The following is a 10,176-nucleotide window of genomic DNA, read 5'->3' on the forward strand; positions in this document are numbered from 1 at the left end:
TAATTCCGAACGCTATTCCGCGTATACCGAGTTAGTTTTAAGTTTAAAAAATATTTGAATGGATTGCACAAACATTAATAATGCGGTTGATTTCTGTTTATTCTCTTGAATATTATGTTCCCCGTAATACAAGAAATTAGATTTAAAAACGCGCAACTTTCCAATTACACAAATAGATAAAGTGTTTAATAATCGTAATGACTCGTGGGCTAATTAACGTGTTAATATAATCTTCAAGAGAACAAACAGAAATCAACCGCATTATTAGTGTTTGTGCAACCCATTCAAATATTTTCCAAACTTAAAATTAACTCGGTATACCTAGAATAGCATTCAAATTAGTGAAAACAATTTTCGAGTCCACATCCATTCGAATGCCGACCCTTCCGCGCATAATTAAGCCCTTAGCATTTCTTAGCTCTCCTTCCGGACACAGGAATGCAGTTTCGTTTCGGCATTCGTAAATGCATACAGGACAACATGATTCATAGTACGCATTCCATGCGTATCTCCTTTTTCTTGTAGCAAAAGCGAGAGAGGAATGTTTTTTTTTTTAACAAACAAGTAAAGTTGAACATTTTTTTCGTACTAGGCGCTACCATATTTTATATTCACGTGTCGTGTCGCAAAAATTAACGGACGACTGCAATTTTTTCCACGAAAGACGATAAAATAAATACAAATAAAAATAATCTCCAAAACTTTATTCGATCCTAATTAAGGTTGCATCTCAACGAACGTTTAATTAAAAAAATACATCTTCCCTGTAGAGTGGACTCCTATGTTGTTTTCTTTTATCGCATTCGCATTCGTTTATCTCACTGATACGAAGATCCCTTGTTTCGCGATATCCATTTCGAAGTGCTATCTGCATTGTCGGCAGGTTGGTTTAAATGAAGTCACGCGTTACAAAACAAATATATCTTGTTGCAGACGCGTTGGAACAATCAGAGGATACCGGCGCCGTCTCTAATCTACGATTTCCGCAACTCCATCGTGCAATTATCGTAACGTCGACGAACACAAGCCGTGCTTCTGTAATCAACACGCAGCGTCTTAGTCGGCGCCGTGTTCCCGGAGGCTGCGTCGCGCGTAAACACGAGCTCCAGCTACAGACCGCCCTGCCGAATGGAACAAAGAGGTATCGTACTTGAAACCAACGCAACCGGCCCTCGGCTGTGAGATTAGTCTAGGGTTTATACGCACGATAAACAAACCCCCCGCAAATGAAACTGGAGCAAATATATCTTCGCTCGGAGGGAGCAATCATTTATCATCGGCGACTATCTTTTTATTATTTCGCCGCCATAAAGGTTGCCTATCCAGTCGAAGGATAACAGTAGGTAAGAGAATATACGTAACTCGCTGTGATACCAATACTCTGTGTGTGTCTATAAAGATTATTTATAGGCGTCCAATATCTTCAAAGCGGCATATATTATAACATTGATAAAACTATCTATTTATACTTTCGATATCATTGAAATAACACAAATAAGAAACGACAGGCCTTTTTTGTCAAAACGGATTTTGATGCATAAGTTTATATTTTCCAGTTCTGTAAACCGCTCAGCATTTTGTCTTGAGACCGGGAGAGACCGGGAGAGACGGGGAGAGACGGAAGAGACGGGGAGAGACCGGGAGAGACGGAGAGAGACGGGGAGAAACCGGGAGAGACGGGGAGAGACCGGGAGAGACGGGGAGAGACCGGGAGAGACGGGGAGAGACCGGTCTTGAAATCTAAACTGTTATGATAATTCTATGTGGTTTTTAAAAATATTAGGCATCAAAGTCCGTCGAAAAAAAGCATATCTTCTCTTATTTGTCTTATTCATAAATCAATCTAATTCATTTTTGTTTATCAAGAAATATTTTTATATTTCTTCCTTAATTCGAAATTGTGGCTAATAAAATTTTCTTTTTGTAAATTAATTATCAATTATTTCACTGATACAACTCTTGTATAGAAACGGAAAGAGATTCATTTTCTATGTATTTATACTTTTAATTCGGAAGTAACCTAAAATGTTTTTCAGTACTTCAGTAGCGAGAAATGAAACATAATGTAGCAGTTTTCATTACCGATCGAGACTCCGTATCTATTTTTTCATTTAAAAAAACTAAGCGTAAATTTTTATACATAAAGATCTTCACTGAATTAGAATGGAGTGTTTACACGTAAAAACTAGATGACTATTCTCAGATTAAGTATAAATGATGGTATATCCTGCTATGTGCATGCACTTTTTTAAAGCATAAATTTATGTGCAATTTTATGCAATGACTTGCGTTAATAATCTGACAGTAAACTACATATCGACGTTATTAATGCATACGTAAACGCAATCGACATGTCACATAGGCAAATTAAACATCAGGAGACGCATACTTACAAAAAAGAAACGACGCAGCGACAATTAGAAACATTACTATGATTTCTTGCGTTAACCTAACCTAACCTAACGAATCTCGCGACGCGTACTTCCGCAGACAATGATCGGTAATAGATAACATCGGTAACCGTTCGCGAATCATCGATCGCCGGCGTTAATTAATCGTACGTACCATAATTACAACCAATTGTCCGTAGCGAGTCCCGCGATAACGGTCGTCGCGCCGTGAGAGCGAAAGAATCTTGGAAAGAATGCGACAACACACGGACACACACGGATCTACCGCAAGCGACTCACCCCTCAAAGCCTCCAACCCACCGCCCACCGTCCACTTGCTCCTGTCCGTGCATCTCCGTGCCTGCTCGTAAGTCCGATGGTCTGTTCTTTTTCGGTGCCTGCTGCACTAGTGCAGTGAGTTAGAATGAAAAAAAATATATTTATCTTACTTTAACTTGTTGCACCAGTGTAGCAGTGCAGCTAAAAAGAACAGGCCTCGAGTAAAAACGCGTGACCTTGCGCGCCGCGAGCCTTCCCCCCCCCTCCCTCCCATTTCACAATTCAATTTAATGGGTACTTAAGACAATCAAACCTGAGAAAATAATCGCGGCGCGCGCAGCAAAGATATCAATGACAAAGGGATATCAATCGCAGATGATGACGGGGGAAAGGAGGGAAGGATGGTTTCGCGCGTGTTTCGACATACGCATCCCGGCAATTCACATCGAGGCGACAGCTGTAACGAGACAACGCGGTCAACGCTATCGATTACAATCAGCGTAGCATCCGCGACGGCGAATGTAATTCACACTACGATACAATAACCGGTCCCGCATGTGATATCTTGGCGAATGCTAAAAAAAGGCGAAACGCGATAACGCGGGCGGGCCGAATATTCCGTGCTCGTCGCGCTCTGCGTCGGGACATAAACGGAAAAAAAAAGGAAAAAAAAGAAAAACGGCCGGCCCGGAGAGTGATCGCCGCAGATTGCGGCCGCGATGGTGAGACGGCGAACAGAAACGTGATATCGGCCGACCATCGAGAGCCACGAAAATAAATAGAAAGAAAAATATGCCTGGCTTGTACGTGTATTTGGGTCAAGCTAGTTGAAGATCCAGCAGCGCATTGCCCTTACCGTCCAGCGCACGTCTCTCTCTCTCTCTCTCTCTCTCTCTCTCTCTCTCTCTCTCTCTTTCTCTCTCTCTCTCTGTCTACCCCCTTCCCGCCCTCTCTCCCTCGGACCCGCGTCCACCGGTTCGTTTTGTACGCGTATGCGTATTGGATTTTTCGTTGGAAAACTCCGCGTGCCGGAATTTCCGATGAAACGTTTGCATTCGTTGCAAGTGGATAAATAGTATTTTTTTCGGGGCTCTTCATTAAACATCGCGACAAGTAACCTATCCGCGAGTGAGTTGCATCGAGTGTTTGCAATCCTCGGTCGTTGCGACTCGTTGCCATAAATATTGGTCAAGCTTAACTGGGATTTAACTGATTGATCTGTCTCTCTCTCTTTTAAAAACACGTCCAGGAGGCAGCAAGTTAATTAAAATAAACCTAAATAACGAACAGAGTTTACAATTTACGAAGAATATAAAAATGATATCTGTTTTGTTCTCATATAATCATATTTCTATAAAGTTAGCCACCCTCTCCCCCCCCCCACCGGCGCCAAAAAAATCCACACCTGTAAAAATGTAGTGTTCTTTCGTTGCTAATTTGTTGTCTTATTCCGAATTTCATTGCTCAAGCCGTTTGGCAAGTGTTTAAAAGGGAGGGGGGCATCAAGCTACATAATAAAAAAATTTATTTAAAGTGCTCAAATCGAAAAAATGAATATATCAGAATTTTTTGCTCTTTTGTTGCTCTTACACGTTTTTTTGTACTTCTGTAAAACGCATATCTGTTTCATGATTAATCTTGGAAAATCGTGAGTAACATCTTATTACTTTATCAACTTCAGATTCTTTAGTCAGAGACGATCGCGCGTAAAGACTATTGCACGTACATTTCCATAATCGTAATCGTAAGAAATTGAGCAATACGATTGGTTAATTCAGTCGGTTACGACTAATTTGAGCAATATGATTGGTTGAAATCTTACGATTACGATTAAGGAAATGTACGTTCAATGGCCTTTAGGAACGCGGAATGCACTTCAAGGTGTAGTTAGTGGCCGGCCGCGCTCGCGTCGGGTCGTGATCCGTTTCCGTCTCCGTTCGATACGTAGTCGTCCTTCCGCATCACGCGCTTCTCGGCGATGTGCGAGTTCGCGACCATCGGGACATATAAGTGACGTGGATTCGTCCCCCATCGGGCACGCTATTCGTATTGGCGATACGCGAATTCGGGATCGACGGGAGTGTCGTCGCGGGACGCCCGGTGTCCGGCGTACGAAAAGTGCCGCATCATCGTCTCTCTAGTGTCGCGAGGCGAGATCTCGTCGCGTTCCTCGCGTCCTCTCGTCGGTCGCGAGCGAATTTCCCCGCGAAAGGCATCGCCGGGGATGTAGAGTCGAGTCGACAACATAAATCTACGGGCAAAGTGGTCGTGCCCCTCCCCCCCCCCCCGGTCTCTGAAATTCGCGCCAAAGTCGTAAGATTTTCGTCGCGTCGTGTGCAAGGCGACGGCCATCTTGTGACGTAATTAGTGCACAATGGTCGCCCGCGTTCGCGTCGTGTCGCGGTTCGTCTCCGTTCGACACGCAGTTATCCGCGGCATCACGCGCTTCTTGGCGATGTGCGAGTTCGCGATCACCGGGGATCGCTCGCACACGCCATCGGGGCATACAAGTGTCGCGATTCGACGACGGGAGTGTCGTCGCGGGACGCCCGGTATTCGGCGTACGAAAAGTGCCGCGTCATCGTCTTTCTAGTGTCGCGAGGCGAGATCTCGTCGCGTCCCTCGCGTCCTCTCGTCGGTCGCGAGTGAATTTCCCCGCGAAAGGCATCGCCGGGGATGCCGAGTCGAGTCGACGACACAAATCGACGGGCAAAGTGGTCGCGTCCCTCTCCCCTTCCGTCTGGGAAACTCGCGCCAAAATCGCGTAAGATTTTCGTCGCGTCGTGTGCGGGATGACGCAGTTAGTGCACAACGGCCGTACGTTAGTTGACGATCGCCTGCGTTCGCGACTTGCCGCGGTCCGTCCCCGTCTCCGTTCGATACGCATTTCTTGGCGATGTGCGAGTTCGCGATCACTGTGGATCACTCGCACACGCCATCGGGACATTCGTCGACGGGAGTGTCGTCGCGGACGCCCGGTGTCCGGCGTACGAAAAGTACCGCGTCATCGTCTTTCTAGTGTCGCGAGGCGAGATCTCGTCGCGTTCCTCGCGTCCTCTCGTCGGTCGCGAGTGAATTTCCCCGCGGAAGGCATCGCCGGGGATGCCGAATCGTGCCGACGCTATTAATCGACGTGTAAAGTGGTCGCGTCCTTCGCGTCGTTAGCATTTTTGATCGCGTCGAACGTTGCGTGTGAGAGTACGTGTGTGTGTGCGGACGCAAGGACGAGGAAAACATCATCGATTCATCGAGTGGTGAGTAAATTTATTTATTATATTCGCGAAATTAATCGGCACGTGGCGTCATCGTAGTGAGTTTAACGTTTCATATATTTTTGTTATATTGTTCACAGAGTTATATAGTCAGGATTGGATTCGAGTATTTCTGCAAACGGTGTCTGCGATATCGGTGAGTTTTACATATTTGCAACAATGTAATCATACAGTTTTCGCGCTTATTAGTAATAGTTTTTCATAGTTAGGCTTGCCATTCAAACCTATATTGTTTACAGAGTTATATCGTCGGGATTGGATTCGAATATCTCTGCAAACGGTGTCTGCGGCATCGGTGAGTTTTACATATTTGCAACAATGTAATCATGCAGTTTTCGCGGTTATTAGTAATAGTCCTTCATAGTTAGGCTTGCCATTTAAACCTATATTGTTTACAGAGTTATATCGTCGGGATCGGATTCGAATATCTCTGCAAACGGTGTCTGCGGTATCGGTGAGTTTTACATATTTGAATCAATGTAATCGAATTTGTCCGGAAAAATTAAGTGTGTCTGGAGTTTTAAATATTTTAATTATTCATTTCCTTTTCTTTAAATTTCTTGGAGTGGGATTTCACTTTTTTAGCGTGAAAATCCACTAAGTAATAATGAAAATCCTTCCAGACTTATTTTCAGCCATCGAATGGCTGTTTACACTTTGTCTTCTTTTACTAAATATAATTTGGCAAATTAGTTTACCAATATTTTATTCAAAATGTCTCAATAATTAATCATTACTGTTGCATAATATTTTTTTAATGAATTTAATATTTCCAACTCATTATGAAATACGCGCCACATTTTTTCAGTCTTGAAATACAGTTACTAGCTAAATATTGGTATACAGAAGCATCTATAAGATTTCTTCCTTTTCCTAAATTATATTGGAAATAATTATTGCGAAAACTAACATCTTAATCATGATTGGCCCATCCTAATTGAAATATTATTTTTTGCAAAACCTATATATAAATTACTGCGAAAATAATACATATCTTAGCCAGAACTGACCACTCTGACTGAAATATTATTTTTCGCAAAAGTTATATATAAATTATTGGAAAAATAATACATATATTAGCCAGGACTGACCACCCTGGCTAAGATATTATTTTTCACAAAAGTTATATATAAATCATTGTGAAAATAATACATATCTTAACCAGGACTGACCACCCTGGCTAAGATATTATTTTTTGCAAAAGCTATATATAAATTATTGTGAAAATAATACATATATTAGCCAGGACTGACCACTCTGACTGAAATATTATTTTTCGCAAAAGTTATATATAAATTATTGGAAAAATAATACATGTCTTAGCCAGGACTGACCACCTTGGCTAAGATATTATTTTTGCATAAGCTATATATAAATTATTGTGAAAATAATACATATCTTAGCCAGGACTGACCACTCTGACTGAGATATTATTGTTTGCAAAAGTTATATATAAATTATTGAAAAAATAATACATACATTAGCCACGACTGATCACCCTGGCTAAGATATTATTTTTTGCAAAAGCTATATATATGTTATTGGGAAAATAATGCATATCTTCGCCAGGACTGACCACCCTGACTGAGGAATTATTTTTCGCAATAAGTTATTCGCAGTAATTCGCGAAATGGAGAAACTTTACAGATGCATTACAGCATCGAATTAGTTCAGTGAATTACAGTATCTAGCTAGTAACTGTTTCAAAAATAAATAATTGTATCGCGGTTTATATACGCTGTAAATATTAAGGATGGTCTAAACAATATAGTTTTGCATTTATAAATGCTAATTTTTAATTTCCATGCTCCATAATGGTTTTCTAAATTGCCGAATATATTTTGTAAGCTATCTTGTATTTTTGTGAGCCATTTATGCGTCACATAAACAAATAGGTCGTCTGCGTACGCCATGACTTGAGGTTTTTCGGGTTTGTTTAATTAGAATAGATTCAATATGTCACTGATATATATATTGAATAGTATCGAAAAGTTAATTGTACTTTGTTGTAATCCGTAATTTATTTTAATTTTTTTCTTGGAGTATATTTCTTCTATTGATATTATAAATGATTTGTATACACTTATCGAGTAAATTAGTTTGATTAGATAATTAGGAAATTTTTTTGTTAGTTCCAATATTAATCCGTTTATTTATACTGTGTCAAAAACTTTTTCTAGATCTATGAGGCATGCGCCTAAATATTAAACATGTTCTGCGTTAATAAAAAAACAATTTAACAATAAGAAATCCTCGGGTCTCGACAAAATTCCAAATATCGCACGAAAAAATATGCCTACATAATTAATGAAATTGTTTCTGTATTCTTCTGATGGATACGGGTTTTCTGTATTTTTTTCGCTAAAGGTGCATACTGTGTTATCTATTTCGATTTGTTCTTTGAGTTTTTTTAATTTTTTTGTCTATTAATGTCTCGAGTTGGGAACTATTGCTGTCGTATATTTTATTATTAATACTCGCGAAGTGTGCTCCGATTGCGTCTTTTTATCTTGTAATTCCGTTACTTTGACAGTTCTTTCTGCATTTTTTTCTAGTGTTATAGCGTCATGTCCGCGTCAGCTAGGATATTTGAGTCATCTGGAATTTCTAGGGTGCCAATTTGTGCCATTTCTTTTTTTTGAATATACTGTTCATATTTGGGAACATGTGTGCCGAGTTTTTAATTTTCATTTTATTCATTGTCGGTGATTTATTCGGAAGTCGGGGATTTATTGAAAGTGACTATGAATAAGTTTTTCCAATAAGGCTATTGCATTTATTTTTATTGCATTATTTTTAACTATTTTTTCTAATTTCGTTATGTTATTTTTAATTTCAGTTATTACATTGTTTATCGCGTTATTGCTGTTATCTGTCACTTTGTCTACTTGGATGTATTTATTTCTGGTTCCTCGTAGCTGAATTTCGGGTTTATTAATGATTTATTTGTGATCGATCGCTTTTCTCTTTTGTCTTGATTTTCGTCATTATTGATTTTTGTCATGGCGTAATTTATGTTCTTAATTCTATTTTTATACTCAATTATTTTTAAATGATTATATATAATGACATAAACAAAATTTAGAAATTAAAAAACTTGTAAAATTTGTAAGCAAAATTTATCTGTCGTTTAAAGTTACTTTAATCGGTAATCTCTTATTCTTACATTTAAGAATTTCTGATAAATATCGGCTGTAGAACTAATCTATTAAAAGATGTTTTCTTTTATTCGACGGAGCCGAAAAATGCGATAATCGTCACCGCGATAGATTGAGCAGGCGAGATCATTCCAAATCCATCGCCTTTTTCTTATTGTTATTCTTATTGCGTGTCAGAGTTCTCTCGAATCTACTGGTTGATCTCTGTGGAATTAAGCAAGGGGAGGGGGGGGATCGGAATGCCTCGCTGACGAGATGATTAGATGTCGGAGAGGAATGAGGGGAATAAAAAAAGCGGCGGTTCCTTTAATTAGGAAACGTGCGCGAACCAGTCAAACGTTCCGCGCGACTTTAAACTTCAACAACCATCGAAGGTGGAATTAATTTAACGACGCTGAGTACCTGACGTAGGTTAATTATCAATTTGACGCATAAGAATTTCGCGCTTGAGATCTGTTTTAATTATAACGAGATACGAAGGGCTTTCTTTGCTGGTATAACGCTACGATAATTTATCCGCGAGAACCTGTTTAGATCTCGGAGTTTTCTTTGACGCGGAAAATCGTTAGAATTCTTGGCTACATTGTAGGCACCTCGGCGTACAGTTTTGCACTTCGCGGTTCGCAAGTACCTACTGATTGCGATAGCCCGGGAACATTATTGCAGTGATTACGATCGAATCGATCATCGAGCTGTTATTCTCACAATTAAGCTTCAGCCATTTACAAGTTTCTCTAGAGGCGTATTAGTAAATGTCAATAATCAATGACCGCAGGTCTGAGGCGTTGTTTCTCGTACGCCTCTGCAAAATAGCGAGAAAAGGATAATTGACGATGATGACTATATTAAATGACGGCATTTCCGTGCAATTCGCATTGATGCTTGATGCTTTTTTCCTTCGCTTATGACACTGTGATTACGAGGTGAAAACAGAAAATGGGGATATGCCTCGAGGTTAAACGCAAAGGTTTTGTAATTTTGCAAAAGTATGATTTTTTTCTTACTCTACATATATACGTTACATATATATTTAATACAATGTCTATAGGTCCATTACCTTAAATTAAAAGATAATTA

At 40.0% G+C, this 10,176-nt stretch overlaps 1 protein-coding gene and 1 long non-coding RNA gene across 3 annotated transcripts in view; one reads left to right on the plus strand and one right to left on the minus strand.

The window, feature by feature from the left end:
- LOC105834722 (hemicentin-2) overlaps positions 1–2,668 on the minus strand; it is a 118,391-nt gene extending 115,723 nt beyond the window's left edge. The window contains exon 1 of one of the 2 annotated variants that reach the window (XM_028194917.2): positions 2,566–2,668. The gene's annotated coding sequence lies outside the window, so the exon portion shown is untranslated. The remainder of the gene's footprint in view (positions 1–2,565) is intronic. The other variant, XM_036289271.1, reaches the window with a different exon arrangement.
- Positions 2,669–3,609: 941 nt separating this feature from the next.
- Positions 3,610–6,669, plus strand: LOC118646420. The gene is made up of 4 exons (XR_004963971.1): positions 3,610–5,923; positions 6,022–6,077; positions 6,181–6,236; positions 6,340–6,669. It is a non-coding gene; the product is annotated as an uncharacterized LOC118646420 (long non-coding RNA).
- The last annotated feature ends 3,507 nt before the right edge of the window (positions 6,670–10,176 follow it).

The sequence above is a fragment of the Monomorium pharaonis genome, chromosome 7 (assembly GCF_013373865.1).
Source record: "Monomorium pharaonis isolate MP-MQ-018 chromosome 7, ASM1337386v2, whole genome shotgun sequence".
In the NCBI taxonomy this organism is placed as follows: Eukaryota; Metazoa; Arthropoda; class Insecta; order Hymenoptera; family Formicidae; genus Monomorium; species Monomorium pharaonis.